This window comes from Otolemur garnettii, unplaced genomic scaffold, assembly GCF_000181295.1.
Source record: "Otolemur garnettii isolate 467f Iridium unplaced genomic scaffold, OtoGar3 scaffold00018, whole genome shotgun sequence".
Taxonomy (NCBI): domain Eukaryota; kingdom Metazoa; phylum Chordata; class Mammalia; order Primates; family Galagidae; genus Otolemur; species Otolemur garnettii.
This window is the reverse complement of record NW_003852413.1, coordinates 15,059,536-15,069,116: the sequence shown is the minus strand read 5'-3', so window position 1 is coordinate 15,069,116 and position 9,581 is coordinate 15,059,536. Positions and strand designations below refer to the sequence as shown.

Below are 9,581 nucleotides of genomic sequence, written 5' to 3'. Positions count from 1 at the left end.
TGCCTCCGCCTCCCAAGTAGCTGGGACCACAGGCGCCCGCCACAACGCCCGGCACTTTTTTGGTTGCAGCTGTCATTGTTGTTTGGCGGGAGCTTTAGCCACTTGAGCCACAGGCACCGAGCCAATCCTACCATTTCTAAAAGCAGAACAAGCAGATGTCCTAGGACATTTGATGTGATACAATATGAATTACCCAGCACATTGCTTATGAAGTACTCTCACCAAAAACAGTTAAAACAGAATCTAATCAAGCCTTCAGAACAAAGTAAACAACACCATAAGAAAGAAAATAGACAAATTCTGAATGTGGAACATTCCACAAGAAAACAGACTAAATTCTTCAATAAGTCAATAATATATGCCCCCCACCCCAAAAAAAAGTCTAGGAAGGGGAGAGTACTCTAGACTAAGAGACTCAAAAATGTAAAACCAGGCTCAGTGCCAGTAGCAGAGTGGTTATGGCACCAGCCACATACAAAGAGGCTGGCGAGTTTGAACCCAGCCCAGGCCAGCTAAACAACGATATCTGCAACAACAACAATGAAAATAGCTGGGCGTTATGGCAGGCACCTATAGTCCCAGCTACTTGGGAAGCTGAGGCAGAGGCAAGAGAATTGCTTAAGCCCATGAGTTTTTGAGGTTGCTGTGAGCTGTGACGCCATAGCACTCTACTGAGGGCGACATAATAAGACTCTGTCTCAAAAAAATTAAAAAAAAAAAAAAAAAGTAAAACTGGCACAACTTCCAGATCTAGAAGCTAGTGGCCTTTGCTTGCACCCCTACACCCCAGGCGGCAGGAGCCAGCAAATTGGAAGAGCCTAGGCCTGGGCCTCATGTCCCCCATCCCCTTTCCAGGATCTGCTGAACTCGAGCTCCCAGTTCCAAAGGGCTCCAGAAGGCGTCAGCCAATCTCACCTCGAGAGCTGCCCGAAGTCTGCGATGCAGGCAAGCAGAGCTGAGCCTGCAGGAGGCGATTCATGATTGATGACTTTGAAATCAGGCACCCTTCTGGGCAAGGGGAAATTTGGAAATGTGTACCTGGCCTGACTCAAGGAAAACCATTTTATTGTGGCCCGGAAGGTTCTTTTCAAGTCACAGATAGAGAAGGAAGGACTGGAGCACCAGATGCGCAGGGAAATTGAAATCCAGGGGCATCTACAATAAGGACTGTCTCAGCATAAGACTCTTGCCTCTGTCTTCCCTCATTCACCTGTTTGCCTCTGACATCTGAACCTGGTGTTTAGTAGAAGTTCTACATCCCTTGCTCATAGTACCCCGAGAAAGGCCTTTGCTTCTACCTTGAAGATTTTTCTCTGCAATTCATTACATTATGTAAATCTCTGACAGGCACCCAAATCTTAATGCCTGTTCTCCCTTCACTCACTCCCAAATTGAGCTGTATTATTCTGGTCCCAGCACAGTTTGCCACTTGTGTGACCAATCACTGACGACAGACAGCATCATGTGCTGGGCCTCAGGGAGAACCACGACCTTTCCTCCATCCTTCCTTCAGACACCCCAATATCCTAAGGCTCTACAATTACTTCCATGATGCTCGCTGTGTGTATCTGATTCTGGAATATGCTCCAAGTGGTGAGCTGTACAAGGACCTGCAGAAAAACCACACATTTGATGAGCAGCAAACAGCCAGGGCAATGGAGGAGTCGGCAGATGCCCTGACTTACTGCCATGACAAGAAAGTGATTCACAGGGCTATTAAGCCAGAAAACCTGCTTCTGGGTTTCAGGGGTGACGTGAAGATTGAAGATTTGGGCTGGTCTGTGCACACCTCCTCTCTGAGGAGAAAGATAATGTGTGGAACACTTGACTACTTGCCCCCAGAAATGGTTGAGAGGAGGACATATGATGAAAAGGTGGACCTATGGTGCATTGGGGTGCTCTGTTATGAACTGTTGGTGGGAAATCCACCCTTTGAGAGCACCTCCTACAGTGAGACCTATAGGCGCATCCTTGAGGTACATGGGAGGTTCCCCTGAACCATGCCTTTGGGGGCCTAGAACCTGATCTCCAAACTTCTCAGATACAAGCCTCCGGAGCGGCTGCCCCGGCCCAGATCTTGGAACACCCTTGGATCCAGGTCCAGGCCCAGTCCCGGAGGGGGCTGCCTCCCTGTGCTCAGATGGCTTCCTGAGCCCTGTCTGCCTTTGTTCCTTTGTGTTTGTTTAGGGAGTTATCCTGGATCTACTACCTCATCTATCTTGGTTTCTTCTAAGGTGCTAATTAACAAAAGCTGAATAATTTTGTAAAAAAAAAAAAGGTAGGTGCGGCACCTATAGCCAGTGGGTAGGGCACCAGCCCCATATACCAAGAGTGGTGGGTTCAAGCCCAGCCCCGTCCAAACTGCAACCAAAAAAAATAGCTGGGCATTGTGGTGGGCACCTGTAGTCCCAGCTACTCAGGAGGCTGAGGGAAAAGAATTGCCTAAGGAGATTGCTGTGAGCTGCAATGCCAAAGCACTCAACCAAGGGCAATAAACTAACACTCTATCTCTAAAAAAAAAAAAAAGTAAACCACACATGTTATGTCATATATAGATCATACCTAAAGTTATTTCAAACACACCAAATGTTTCCTAAAAAAGAATAAAATTAAAGAAATGTGAATATTTGGATATAAGAAGATATAAAGAAATTGTCAATTTTATTAAAATTATGATGGCATTGCAATTATGAAAGAAAATGCCCATAATCTTTTATTTCTTGAGAGGCATATGTAATTTTAATATAATATGATGTCTGAGATTTATAGGAAACAATCCAAATACACATCACTAGGAAAGGTGATAAACTGTGGTATCGTCACACAGAGGAATAATGACACAATGAATACCAAAGAACTCCAGCAACCTATATATTAGTAATATAATAAAGTAAAAACATTAAGTTCCAAAATGTTACATTTAACACAATACCTTTGCTGTAATTCTTTTTGGAAGCTGGAATAGAATTATGTAATTTTTAGCAAATAACATAGATCAACTGAAAGAGGTGAGTATGACTCTAGTATCAACAACCTCAATTCTACAGTTTCCCTTATAAAACAAGGCAAGAACAAGTTAGTGAATGCAGGATTTAGGATGACGGTCCCATCAAGTAAAGGATGGGAAGCATGGGGATGAGACTGGTGAGGTGAATGGGTATAGGTTGGTTTAAAAGTTAGAGTCAGCGTTTTATTATGGGTGATAGGTTCCTAGGTGTTTGTTTCATTATTAAAGATAAAAAATATATATGGCAGATAGAAATAACAAATTTAAAACCTCACAGCTACAAACAGTAATAAAATCAACTTACTCATGTTGAAAAACTGCATAAAGTTGGAAGAAAACAGATGTCTCACACAAATAACATCAAACTCCTCAGTAACCATTCCTTCCACAGCAACAGCAGCTCTAGACCTATAAAGTTCAGTATTCCTAATTCATAATGTCTAACAATCATCTTCAGAAATAATCAAATTGTATATAAAAATAACCCCTCATTCGGGAGCTGCTCAAAATTCAGAATACATCCCACAGAAATAAAAAAAAAGTGATTAACCAGTTTTGTGGGCTGCATCACAAAACTGCCCACAAAATTGGTTTTTTACCCCACAATATAGCCCAAGAATGATTTTAGATTTTAACTAAGAAAAACAATCTAGAGTAGGAACTTAAGAAGTTCCAGGGCCACGGGCTCACACTTGTATCCTAGCACTCTGAGAGGCTAAGGCCACTGTATTGCTTGAGCTCAGGATTTTGAGAACAGCCTGAGCAAGAGCGAGATCCTGTCTCTACTGAAAATAGAAAAACTAGCCAGTCATGGTGGCCCATGCCTGTAGTCCCAGCTACTTGGGAGGCTACTGCAAGAGGATCACTCAGGCCCAAGAGTTTAAGGTTGCTGTGAGCTATGACACCATGTCCGGGGTGACGGAATGAAATTCTGTCTCAAAAAAGGAAAAGTCTCAGCACCTGTAGCGCAGTGGTTACAGCACCAGCCACATACACAGAGGCTGGCAGATTCATAACCCGCCCAGGCCAGCTAAACAATGACAACTACAACAACAAAAAACAGCTGGGCACTGTGGCAAGCACCTGTAGTCCCAGCTACTTGGGAGGCTGAGGCAAGGGAATCGCTTAAGCCCAAGAGTGGAGGTTGCTATGAGCTGTGACGCCACAGCACCCTACCAAGGGCGACACAGTGAGACTCTGTCTCAAAAAAAGGGAAAAAAAGTTCTAACCACACACATTTTAAAATATGTACGTTGCATAAAGTCCTCTATGCTATTAGGAACAGACAATCCTTTGCTAGATATTCTGATCTAAAAAACTATTAAATCTAGTGAAAACAAACTCAGACCAGCTTCTATCTATTTAAACTTTCAAGATGTTAATGAACCAAAGAGCTACTGCAAATTGTATTTCTGTTTAGAATATTTAATTTGCTTTTCCCCCCTTTTTTGGAGACAGGGTCCACACCCTATCATGCAGGCTGGTGTGCTCTGGCATAATCACAGCTCACAGCAATCTCAAAACTCCTGGGTTCAAGAGATCCTGCTGCTTCAGTTTCCTGAGCAGCTAGGCAGGGCTAAAGGTGTGTGCCACTCTGCTCAACTGTCTTGATCTCCCATCCTCAAACCATCCCCCTGCCTCAGCCTATCAAAGTACTAGGATTACAGGTATAGACCACTGAAAATGCTCATTCTAGATGTCTTCACCTCTTCATTTCATCAGGGTATACATTAAGGAAATCTCAAGCATTTGCTTTTTTTTTTTTTTTTTTGAGACAGAGTTTTATCAAGTCACCCACGGTAGAGTACTGTGACATCACAGCTCACAGCAACCTCTAACTATTGGCTTTAAGCAAATCTCTTGCCTCTGCCTCCCAAGTAGCTGGGACTACAGGCACACGCCAAAACACCCAGCTATATTTTTGTTGTGGTTGTTGTTTAGCAGGCCTGGGCTGGGTTCAAACCCACCAGCCCCGTGTATGTGGTCGGCACCCTAACCATTGAACTACAGGCGCTGAGCATCAAGCATTTACTTTAAAACATCATAAAGAAGGTAAGACCTACTAACATGTATATTTTAATTCTCAAAGTCAAAACATTCTAGCAGTATAGCAAATATTATAGGTTCTGGTATTTATGATACTGTTTTCACTGGACATGACAGACACTGTAGTTTTCCTGTAGTAGAGAAATTTCTGTAGTTAACTCTGAAACCAAAATTATAGATAGACCTTGATCTTTTAACTACTGAATACAGAGCAGAGCCGGTGGCTTAGTGGGTAAGGCGCCGGCCCCATATACCGAGGGTGGTGGGTTCAAACCCAGCCCTGGCCAAACTGCAACCCTTAGGCAAAGAGAATTGCCTAAGCCCAAGAGCTGGGGGTTGTTGTGAGTTGTGAAGCCACAGCACTCTACTGAGGATGACAAAGTGAGACTCTGTCTCTAAAAAAAAAAACAAAAAAAACAAAAAAAAAACCTACTGAACGCAAACACCAAAGTCTCTTCTATCCAAAACATCAAATATCTATTAAAAAACAAAAATTTAGGCAAAAATCTACAAAGATAATAAAGTAACTTTTATATCTGAATTTTATAAAAGGGAGACTTCTTAAAGGAAGAAAATGAAATAAAATAACCAAAATGTATTTATTTGTACACTTAGAAACTAAACACAATTTGCTGGAATGATTGTGGACAGTTAAAAAAAAAACTAAAAAGAAACTAAACATGAGCACAGTTAAAAAACAAAAGAGCATTTAACTATAGCACCTCTAAAAGCCAATTAATGATCAACACACTGAGGTAAAAGTTTGTCGGTAATATTTCACTTTATCATCCAATATTTTTAAAATATCATCAGATCCACTGAGTTTCCCTTGTACTAAAATTTAAAACTATGGCTCAGCGCCCATAGCACAGTGGTTACTGTGCGGGCCACAAGCACTGAGGCTGGCAGGTTCAAACTGGCCCAGGCCAGATAAACAACAATGACAACTGCAACAACAACAACAACAAAATAGCTGGGCGTTGTAGTGGGCGCCTGTAGTCCCAGCTACTTGGAAGGCTGAGGCAAGAGAATTGTTTAAGCCCAACAGTTTGAGGTTGCTGTGAGTTGTGATGCCGTATTACTCTACAGAGGGTGACACAGGGAGACTCTGTCTCCAAAAAGAAAAAGAAAAAGAAAAAATAACTAAAGCAAAGTACTATCATTCAAGATGCTATTATCCCAACAAGATATAGGGTAAATCACTGTGTTCTATAGTTCAAGTTTATCATTAAGAGTTTGAAACTGTTCAAGAAAATATTGTCAGGGCAAGTACAAAGAGTTATGGAAATGAAGCAGTTTTATCTGCTAAGGATACTTTCCTAACCTCAGGCATTAAATTTAGAGGCCTAATTTGGAAATAAACCAAATTCTCTTTGCATTGTATGTCTGAATATAAATGTACATAATGGATTTCAAGTGACATAATGGAGTTCAAGATGCTAGAAAGACACATTCCCCTCCCCCTCTTATACATTTGATACAAAAAAGACTCTGATTCAAAAAGTTTCTAATGTAAAAATCCAGAAAAAAAATACAGCTCTGAAATTGAGCCTTTTGTTAACTCCCAAGAAGTTACATTGAATGCTGAACAGCATATTCACTCGATGGGCAACATTACCACTCAAATGGACTAAAGTGAAACATTTGGGACTCGGACGCAGCAGGTAGAGGGAATGTAAGAAATAGGTATTGAGAGATTGATTTTTTTAATTATGTTTACTAATCTTTCCCCAAATATTGCTCAATTTCTCAGTTTAGTCTTTTCTCCAAGCCACACACACAAAAGATTTCTGAACACTGATCATACCCAATATAATGGGTATCATGAAGTCTGTCCATTCTTCTAATATTCTCACTCCTTTAGTTATTTTTAGACCATAAATTTATCATTTTCCCGCTGCATAACATCACCTAATTATATGAAAATGATAGTACTCTCTATTTCAAAATAAAACCTGAAATAAAATATATATATATTAATATACCTAAATAAATTCTGAAGTAGATGTGTATAGGCAGTCCTCAAGTTCAAACATCTGACGTATGACTTGCCCTTACCAATGAAGGCTATTATAAGGGCCTTCAGGTAATAGAGAAATGTACCTGTTTCAACTTATCCATACACATTCAATTTAAGAACAAACCTTTGGGAACTGCCTGTATTTCCAAAGAGATTTTAAATTTTCAGATTTTTAAAAAAATCTCTATATTGCAGTTGGGTGCAGTAACTCATGTCTATAATCCTAGCCCTCTAGGAGGCTGAAGTGGGAGGATTATTCAAGCTCAGGAGTTTGAGACCAGCCTGAGCAAGAGCGAGACCCCATCTCCACTAAAAATAGAGAAAAAAAAACTGCCGGTTCTTGCGACAGGCACCCGTAGTCCCAGCTCCTCAGGAGGCTGAAACAGGAGGATCACTTGAACCCAAGAATTTGAGGCTGCAGTGAGCTAGGGTTAATGCCATGGTACTCTAGCTCTGGCAATAGAGTCAGACTCTGTCTCAAAAAAAAAAACTTTCTGTTGCAGAAAATTATATATACAGTACAAATACTAACCAAAGAAAGCTGATGTAGCTTGGAAATATTATTGAACATAAAACACGTTTCACAATGACTGACTTAATTCAACAACAAAAAAAAGTAAGTCTTAGGTACACTAATAACACAGCTTCAAAATGCATAATATAAAACCCGAAAACTAAAAAGAAGAAAAAAGGCAAATTCATAGTAGTTGGAAATAATTTTAAAACATCTTGTAGAGAGAAAAACAAAAACATAGGATATAAATTAGAATATAATTAAAAGCCTTGAGATCCCACTGTCTTAAATTAAACCCCCCAACTGAAAATTCTTCAAGTGTGTGTGCATGAGACATTTATCAACACTAAGTAAATGTTGGGCCATAAAACAAGCCTCAATAAATCTTAAAGGACATAATCATCCACAGACTGTTCCTCTCTGACCACAGAGGGTAAAATTAGCAATCAATTTAAAAAAAAATTAGAAAATCTTCAAATGGTTGAATATGAAACAATGTACTTCTAAACAAGCAATGGTTCAAAAAAATACCCACATCATGACATAAATAAGAAAATATTTTAAACTGAATGGTAAAGACAACATGACATAATAAAAGTTTTGGGGATACAGCTACAGTAGTACCAAGGCGAGAGAAATTGATAGCCTTGACTACAGACATGGGGCAGGGGTGTGGGGGGGGGGTAAAAATCATCAAAGCATCCTTCTTCAGAAGCTAAAGGGGGAAAAACCACAAAAGAGCAAAGAAAATAAATGAAAATAACTAAGACCAGAAATGAATAAGCTAGAAAAAACAAAACAGAGAGGCCGGCCACTGGGGCTCACACCTGTAATCCCAGTCAGTCCTTTGGCAGGCTAAGGCAGGCAGATTGCCTGAGCTCATGGGTTTGAGACCAGCCTGAGCAAGAGCGAGACTCCATCTCTAAAAATAGCCCAACATTGTGGTGGGTACTTGTCCCAGCTATTTGGGAGGCTAAGGCAAGAAAATCCCTTGAGCCCACAAGTTTGAGGTTGCTATGTGCCATGATTCCATAGCTTTCTACTGAGGGCGACAAAATGAGGCCCTGTCTCAAAAATAAAAAATAACAATAAATAAAACAGAGGTCAATAAAGTTTTGTTTTTAAAAAGCTAGCCTTCCAGAGGTTTCTCTAACCAAAAAGAAAAAAGCTAACCAGAATTGTTAATAGCCATGCAAGATGATTAAGAGGGGACAGATAATCCATTTCTGTATTGAAAAAAATAGAACAACAGTACAGATCCTACAGATATTTAAAAGATAGGTTGTTATGTCAATAAATTTTTCAAATTAAATCAAATGGGCAGATTCCTAAGAAAAGGCAACTTACCAAACTGACATAAGAAAGCAAGAGAAAATACAATAGCCCACTATCTACTAAAGAAATGTAATTTATAATTAAGGACCTTCCCACAGTGAAAACTCCAGGACCAGATCGCTTCAGCCAACATTTACAGAATAAATAACACCAACCCCAAGCAAACTCTTTCCAATTCATTTTATAAGGCAAAAATATTCCTTCCCCTCCCCCCCGAAACAGAGTCTCAAGCTGTCACCCTGGATAGTGTGCCATAGTGTCAAAGCTCACAGCAACCTCCAACTCAGGCTCAAGTGATTGATCCTTTTGCCTCAGTTTTTCTATTTTTGGTGGAGACAGGGGTCTAGCTTTTTGCTCAGGCTTAAGCAATCCACCCGCCTGGCCTCCAGGAGTGCTAGGATTACAGGCATGAGCAACTGCATGCCCAGCCTTTTTTTTTTCCTTTCTTTTTTTTGATATAATCTTACTTTGTTGCCCTTGGTAGAGTGCCATAGCGTCACAGCTCACAGCAACCTCAAACTCTTCGGCCCAAAGTGATCATCTTGCCTCAGTTTTTCATTTTTTTATTTTATTTTTTTGAGACAGAGCCTCAAGCTGTCCCCCTGGGTAGAGTGCTGTGGCATCACAGCTCACAGCAACCTCCAACTCCTGGGCTCAAG

General features: G+C 40.6%; 1 protein-coding gene and 1 pseudogene across 8 annotated transcripts in view; one reads left to right on the top strand and one right to left on the bottom strand.

The window, feature by feature from the left end:
- The window catches only part of BPTF (bromodomain PHD finger transcription factor), a 153,550-nt gene that overhangs the window by 86,868 nt on the left and 57,101 nt on the right, over positions 1-9,581 (bottom strand). The window lies entirely within an intron of this gene.
- On the top strand, positions 825-2,152 carry LOC105886635 (annotated as a pseudogene).